The 8,653-nt window shown below is 41.6% G+C and overlaps 1 protein-coding gene across 3 annotated transcripts in view; it reads right to left on the reverse strand.

Moving 5' to 3' along the window:
- CSNK1E (casein kinase 1 epsilon) overlaps window positions 1–5,486 on the reverse strand; it is a 48,508-nt gene extending 43,022 nt beyond the window's left edge. The window contains exon 1 of one of the 3 annotated variants that reach the window (XM_083462360.1): window positions 5,302–5,486. The gene's annotated coding sequence lies outside the window, so the exon portion shown is untranslated. Of the gene's footprint in view, window positions 1–5,113; window positions 5,255–5,301 lie in introns of those variants that run through there. The other 2 variants (XM_083462364.1, XM_083462362.1) reach the window with 2 other exon arrangements.
- Between the last annotated feature and the right edge of the window lie 3,167 nt (window positions 5,487–8,653).

Below are 8,653 nucleotides of genomic sequence, written 5' to 3' on the forward strand. Positions count from 1 at the left end.
GCTTGGCCATCCTTCCAAACCAAGGAGTGCGTATGTATGCTCATGTAATTTGGCTGAGGTGCCCAACCCTTGTTCCCTTTCCCTAAGCATCTGGGAGTGGCTGCAGTCTGTGGTAGCCAGAGGAAGCCAATGCGGTAGAGTAGTGTCAGACTAGGACCTGGGATTGGGAGGGGAGCCATGTATGTCACCTTGCGCTCCCTGGAGAAAAAGGTAGGATATAAATGCAATCAATCAATGGCCAAAGTAGGATTCCTACAAAAACAACAACAACCAGTGAAGACACAAAGCTTGGTCTGGATTCAGCAAACCCTGTTGCCTGTGGCTAATATTTTGTCTGGTGACAAAACTCAACCTGGGTCTCTAATGTGTATGTGTGTTAGTACAGTGATGATTCCACAATGGTGTCCTTGTAGCCACACAAAAATGAAATTAGTTAGCAAATTTATAAAATTACACTTGAGGTTCAAAGTGGATAGAGGGAAGTTCTCCCTCTGTCAAGGACCCGCTTCATGTGTTATACATGTGAAAATAGCTTCACACAATGGCTGTAAAGCCACCTGTCAATGATGCTGCTGTATCACCCTGTGTTGCGGATCCTGCACTAGACAAGAGGCTGGAGTTGCTAGATAACTTCAAAGGTTAGAATCTATGATTCTAGCTGATTGACAGTGGCTACTGGACAGACAAAGGCTTTACTCACACTGTTTCCCACTGTTTATTTTGTTTCCCAAATTGTTAATTTCCACAGTATATTTGAGCTTTCCCACAGTGTAAAAACCACTTGGGGAAATATTGTACTGTAGAAGGTTTAGCACCCACCCATTTCCTTGTTATTTACATACGTGTGTTTTTTCTGGAAGCAAATAACATGGGCACAAATATTAAACTTGCACTATATTCTGCTATATTTCCAGAAGTGGCTTTTATGTGGTGTGACAGTTCATCTATAACACAAAAATTAACTAGTTAGGGAAACATCAGGCAAATGGAATAAACTGTGGTGTGAATGCAGCCCAAAAAAGGGTATTATTTTTTTTACACACACATAATTAATTCCTCGAAGTCACTGCCACATGGATGTGGTCACGGCCAGTAGCTTTGATGACTTTAAAGGGGATTTGACAAATTCATAGAGGATATGTCAAGGCTGATAGTCAAGCTATATATTTAAATTTGTATGCAGCTTTTCCATATAAATATATGCTGAAAGTGACTCACAACAGAACAACAAAAATGCAGATCAAGATATCATTACAGTAACAAAATACTAAGATGACATTCACACCAGACATTTCAAACACAGTCAAGACTCAAGACACATCGCTTTCCCCATGGAATCCTGGGAGCTGTAGTCGAGCCTCTTGCAGAGCTTCATTTCCCAGCACCTCTAGGAAACTAAGAGTCCCAGGATTTTCTGGCAAAGATCTGAGCTTTCAGTGTGTGAGGTGGATGTGACCCATATCATTTTGTGACATAACATGACAATCCAACAAATAACTCATGTTAAAGACATAATAAAACCAGCTATCCACCAAAATATCAATATGGGGATATTTTGGTTGCCCTGTTACATCTGGAACAATTCCAGACTTCTTCACAGCGCTTTGCATTAGTTTTCTGGGCAACAGAAAACTGAGGTGACAAGTATGTCATGTGTTGACAAAGCTCTAAGAATCCACTTGGATTTCTTTTACTCAGCTTTACGCTTTTTAAGCAGAGAAAGAAGATTCTTGAGTAATTTAAAGATATCAGCAAGCAGGCTCTGTTATCAGCACCCAGAACCCCTCATTGGTTGGCTCGTATGCAAGCTAAGCTGGCCTCAGACAAAATTAATTACAGCCACACCTACAGGAAAGTAATGCTGCAACAATTTACTCTGTCACCTCCCAATGTTCCTAAGCACCTTTTGCCCATGGGAGTATAGCAGCTCACACAAACTCCAGAAACCCATCTGTTATTAATTTGTGCAACACATTCATCTAACCAGCAGAGTCTACGGAATTGTGTAAATGTGTCAGGGTTGCTCTAGGCAAACTTTAGGATATATTGACCAGACCTCAATAAGTTTGCTGACAAACGCTAGCCATTGGCATGACTAGACTGAGAAGGCTATGCAATAGATTTTGGCAGGAAGGCAAGGAAAAGTGCATTTCCCCCCACCCATTGATTTCCCCACTCTTTTTTACCGTATGGTTTCATTTTACTTCAAACGTATGATTTTCAGGTGCATGCATTCAGTTTTAGGGACTCACACTGTACCCTAAGATTTGTCACTGTGCTCCACTTAACACAAAGACTTGCACAGCATTGAACAAAAGAGGCAAAAAGTTCGCAGTCTTGGATTGTCCCTCTAATTGCCTGTTGTCTTGTCCTTGGCCCAGAATAAACAGATATTTTTCTTTTATTTTTTAATGGTAAGTTTGGACACTGTTACTTTTTTCCTGCAAATTCCTTTCACAAGAAGCTAAATCTGACTCCTGCACTACCCTGTCTTAAGGTTTCGTGCTCCATGCCTTTTACTTTTTAAAAACTGGATCAATTTATTGAGGGACATGTGAGGGAAAACACTAGGGAAAAGGATGGGATGTACGGTAGCTCAGTGGTAGTTCAGCCTGTGCTTTGTATGCAGGAGATCACAGCTTCAATGCACAGCATATCCAGGTGGGGCTGAAAGAGCCCCTGTTTGAAATCCTGCACCGTCTTATGCAGCTATAAAATTATGCCTTTATTAATAGGTTTTTTAAACAAAAAATAACATTGCAGCCCTAGGCGTGTTTACTCAAGAGTAAGCATCAATATGTTCACTGAGGCTCACTTTCTAGTAAATGGGTTGCAGTGAACTAAGTTCTACTCAGAGTAAACCCACTGAAATTCATGGAGCCAAATGAATTGCAGCCATTAATTTTAATGGGTCTACTATGAATATAATTCACCCATTGTGTTTAGGGTTTCAGTCTAAGGCTACAATGTTGTGTACACTTCTCAGGGAGTAACTGTCATTGAGCTAAATGGGAATCTGCTTCTGAGTAGACATGTATAAAATTGCACAATAACAAGCCCTAACTCAGAATTATGAGAGAAGGAAACATGAAAAAAAAATTCTTGAGGGACAAAATCAACAGAAATTCAACGTGATAAAAGGGCATTTTGGTGCACTCTTAGAATTTGAAACAGAATTGCAGTCTAACATCACTTTGTAAGCCTGACTTGACTTGTGCGAACTTGTTCTTTACAAGCTCAGCCCCCGTGCTTAGAGCTATTTCACTATATTTTGTATCCCAATATTTCTGCCTGTGTTTACTTGCTGCTGCATGGAATAACACATGAATATGGCATTTGGAGTTTGTAATTATGTGATTGTAAACTGCTGGGGGCAGTCTCTTGATAGAGAGTATGTTTAGCCTTGTGCTTTAGACCTACGGATCCAGCCAATTGTTTTATTATTTACCCCACACAGGTGATCTATATCAATTTCCACCCCACAATTCCAACATGTGGCTTCATTTCAGGAGTGGCAGACTGGATGCTGCTAATTTATTAATAAGGGTATAAGGCAGCATCTTACGCACCTATAAAATTATGTTTTTATTCATGTGTGCGTGTTTTTATAAACAAAAATAACATTGCAGTCCTAGGCATGTTTACTCAAGAGTAAGTGTCAATATGTTCAATGACATCACTTTTTGAAAGACACCATTATATCAATGTACAGAATGTGGAACTGAATAAGAGGCTTAGAACAGCAGTCAAGGAGAGAAACTTGGAGACACACAGGGAAGGCGCAGGTTAAGGGAACAGCTACCAGGAAGTGATTCAGCACAGAAAGTATAAAAAGAGAGACCAGGATGTTCAGAGAGAGTTAGGAGTTAAAGAAAGCTTGTTTAAATAAAGTTATTTTGTTTCATAGAAGACCTTAATGATAATTAATACCACAATTCTATGATTCTACGACACAGATTTAACAAAGAAATGCTAAAATTCAATGCCTTTTCTGAGAGGTAAATTAGAAAGTGTTTTAGTGCCAGATTAGAGGGGAACAATTAACATGATGCTAAACTGGCTCATCCATCTAGTTTGTTATTGTGCACATCAAAACCACATTTCTTCAAAAGGATGGAAAAGGAGCATCAAGGTGATCTACACCTGTAGAGATGTTGGACTACTGTTTTTTTTAAGATCTAAAAGATAGAAAGAACATTGGGAGAGAGGGGACACACAAGAGGACAACAATGTGATTATGATGTCATGTTGATACCCCATAAAAAGTGACTGAACAAAGGATGCCTCCAAACCCAGTATTTTGTAGAAGAGATTCAAGTGTATACCAGTAAATTTGTGCAACTGAAGCGAATTAAATCATTCTGTTGCCCCTAGAACAGTAAATCCCCTTTAAAAAAATTTAAAATTTACTATTTGTAGTTAGGAAAGTGATGGGCAGTGCACTGAAAAGTGTGCAGAATGAACAAATAATGAAGGGCAAACTGAATAAATGCCCCACAAGCAAATCAGAGTGACTATTCATTGTCATATAACCTCTCTGCAAATATATTGGAACAAATGCTCAGTAAAGACCAGATACAATCTGACATTCACAGAAACTTTGTGCAAGCAAATAAGGGTGAATGCTCAAGACACGGGTTGTCTGGAAGAGCACAATTCCAGTGGGTAGGAGTTCCGCTGTAAACGTCTAGTGGGGAAGGACCCCCGGCCAGTGACGACTGCACTAATAGTGCACTATCCTGAGTTGACATTTATTATTATTATTATTATTATTATTATTATTATTATTATTATTATTATTACCATCATCATTTCTATACTGCTTTTACCCTCTGCCTGAAGGGACATCTTTTGTCTTTTGTGACAGACAGATGCCCACAATGTTACTCTACACAGCTTTATATTTGTAAGGGAAAAAAATCTCAAAGCTGCTTACAACTTACATAAACATAAAAGTTTCACCAAACATAAAATTTAACATTCCATCTCTTTCCACACCGCCTACAGTTGGCTCACAGCCAAGCTGAGTGAGACTCAACTATCTCAGCTACCCAAGACCAATGATTTCTTGTCCTCATAATCTTTCCATTTTTAAACCCGGCTTCTTAGATACCTTTCTCCAGCCTTTTATCTTCTGCAATGAGGGCTTGGGGATTCAGTGTACTCTAGGTAGTCCTCAGAGGCTAGGAGAAAGCCAAGCTGTCAAGCAACCAGCAATGGACAACATTACCTGCCCAAGTCAATATCAAGTGGTGTCATAGAGGCCGAGTTTACTTCATCAGTAGCTTAGGCCTCACTCACCTGACAAAATGGCTCTTCATTTGTGAGGAATCGGTGAGGTGGCCTCATTTCTGAAGATCTGAGCTCTTCCATCATAACAAAGGCCAAGCCGGGACTGGAACATTCCTAGTTCCTTAGTCAGAGCAAAGTTGTCTATTCCAGACTTTTCATACCATGGAGTCTTTCTGAGATAGAGCTCACAGCCCCCCCCCCTCCAGACTCCAAGTCACAATCACAATCCCTATGGCAACTGTCATACTTGGTGAATTTGTAGACATGAAGGTTAGGCAACAGTCAATAGATCTCTGCCTCATGGTTTGTCTGTGAATTAATGGATTTGGCCTCCATCCCACCTTCCTCTTGTCCTAGGCCCCCGCTTGAGAAATTTACTGAATTGTTTGATAGTTCTAGCCTCCAAAATGTCACTGTGGTGAATCCTAGCACTTCAGTCAGCTATGTGGACCACTGTTTATAACCTGGACCATCCCAAACAATGCTTTACCAAAGTGGAGCAACAAATAAATTGTCCTTCCAGCTGACATGGAATTCAAGTATCTTTAAGATCTAGTCACATCAAAATCCCATAATACCGAAATCCCAGTTTCAGCATCTTAGCAATTCTCCTCAGGGCCTCCCTGCTGGGTTTTGATGGGTCATATGATCTAGAGACCAGCACCTTTTAATTCCATAACATCCGATTTCATATGCTGAATGCTCAAGTAAACTTCCTTTCTGAGTACAGTGGTACCTCGGGTTACATATGCTTCAGGTTACATACGCTTCAGGTTACAGACTCCGCTAACCCATAAATAGTACCTCGGGTTAAGAAATTTGCTTCAGGATGAGAACAGAAATCGCGTGGCAGCGGCACGGCAGCAGCAGGAGGCCCCATTAGCTAAAGTGGTGCTTCAGGTTAAGAACAGTTTCAGCTTAAGAATGGACCTCCGGAACAAATTAAGTACATAACCAGAGGTACCACTGTATGTGGAATATGTTGTCTCAGTACTGCACAGCTGTGAATCATCAGAAAAAGGGAGTATTGCAGGTCAGGCCAACTTGGAGACTCAGAGGCATCCACTGGGAAAATAAGGAGCAATTCACCAGTTTTCTCCCACTTAAACTTCTTATGCTGCTACCTTGAAGAAGTCCCTTTATGGAAGACCCCTTGTTCTTAAGGGAGCAAGAGTTTCAGCCTCTGGTCACGTACTTACCAGGAAGTTAGGAGCTGAAGCAAAATGGAGATGGCAGTAGTGGAACTAGTTATAAAGTGAGCACTTACTACCCAGTGTTTGTAGGTACCCCAGTGCTTTTCATCAGACCGTGGGGTACAGCAGAAGTATGCTGAGGAGTGTTAAAGGAAAGGGCAATAGTTCGGAGGAAGAGCTTCTGTTTGTATGCAGAAAGTCCCACTTTCAGTACTTGACATCTCTGAAACCCTAGAGCAAAGGTGGGGAACCTCCAGACCATGGGCCAATACTGGGCTCACATTTGGCCCATGAGGCTCTCTTCCCCAAACCATATCCATCTAGCCCCAGATATGCGGCGTGATCACAGGCAGAGGCACAGCTGGTAGAAGCACAGCTGACATTGCAAAATCTGGAACCTTAAAGTGTGCATTGGCAAGGTAGAGCAGGCGTCGGCTCCAGTGCCCATCACCTTCAAAATAGTGCACAAAGCTTTTTGCAAGCCAATCACCAAGTCTCAAATCACCCACATGCCAAATTTGGCCCCTCAGGCTAGGCTCTGCTAAGGATCTGACCCACAAGAGCCAAACGGTTTCCTCGGCTCTGCCATACACAATACTGAGCTGGATGGGCCAATGATCTGTCTCAGTACAAGACAGCCTCCTATGTTCTTATGGGGGCTGTCCAATCAAACAAAATGGGCCCTCTCAGACAAAGGAATTACTGTACAGAGGGATCCTGGAACCTGAAGCTGTTGAATTACAATTCATCAAGAGGTTCAGTTCCAATCACTTAAGGGCTGAACTGAGATAAAGTTTTTATAAATCAGTATTCACATGCTAATTAGCTGCCCAGGATGTCTATGTTATCACCAGCCACTGTTTTGTTAATTGCCATTGTTTAGCGCAAGTATCATTGTCTGTACTTTCTGTGTTTCATTTCCCTTTGACCTCACCAACCTGTGTGTGCATATAGATAAGCTTATATGCCATAATAAATGGGTTAGTCTTTAAGGTGCCTTAAGGCTCTCTGTTGCTTTTGCTGCAACAAACTGGCATGGCAACCCCTTTGGAAAATGTTTCTCCTATTCTGAATTAAAGAAGAGCCCTCTTGGATCAGACCAGTGCCTGTCTAGTCCAGTATACTGTTCTAACCAGATGCTTATGGGAAGCCTGCAAGCAAGAAATCACTAGCTCTCTCTTACACTTTGTTCCCCAGCAACTAGCATCTCAGTCATATCGCCTCTGATTCTGGAGATACAGTCATCACCCCAGTACCAGACAGTATAATGGGGCAATGGCACTTGCCTGACCTCCTGACAGCTGAGTCACTGCTGCTTACGAGGAAGGGACAAGGCAAACACAAGGCAGTGGGGAGGCTGGCATGGTGTGAACGCATTGGTGGAGCCAACCTGTTGCTCCTGCTGGTGCATTTGCACCGCGCTGATCTTCCCTGCCACCTTGTTCTTCCTCACCCTGGTAAGCAGTAGCAACTCAACTGATCACCTTATCCTCCCTGAATTTGCCTAATGCCCTTATAAAGCCTGCAAGTAAGTAGTGATTGTCACAACTTCTTGTGGAATTGAGTTCCATTGTTTAACTATACATTGTGTGAAAAAGTACGTCTGTCCTGAATCTCTCAACATTCAGCTTGGTTGGATGACCCCACGTTCTAGGATTATGGAAGAGAGAAAAAATCTATCCCTATAACTTTATTCATGCCATGAATAATATTATACACCTCTGTCATGTCCCCTTACTTGTTCACAGTTGATCATACGTGCACCCCTGGATTATTTGAGGGCACCTGCTCCTAGGAACACGTGAATATAATTTCTGCCATCCTCCTAAATCCTTCTTTTAAAAGAAATGCACGCAAAATTATGTAACTGGGTCATCACGTCCACTGATAAATAAGCACCTTGGCAATTTCAGAGCTATATCCTATAACAGGGACTCCTGGGACTCTTCTAGTGAATTTTTACAATTCTACCAACTAAAAGTTGTGGGGGGAGGGGATACATCTCATGAATCTTCATTTCTGAAATAAGGCATAAACAAAAATGAGAAGGGAAAACAGTAAACACCAGCCATGATGTTAGACCCTTTAGGACTCTGAAGGGTTTTCAGTTTGATTTATTGTCTTGATTCTGTCTGGGCTTCAAGGATAAGTGCTGGCAGGATGAAGGC

The sequence above is a fragment of the Podarcis liolepis genome, assembly GCF_965112155.1.
Source record: "Podarcis liolepis genome assembly, chromosome: 10".
NCBI lineage: Eukaryota > Metazoa > Chordata > Lepidosauria > Squamata > Lacertidae > Podarcis > Podarcis liolepis.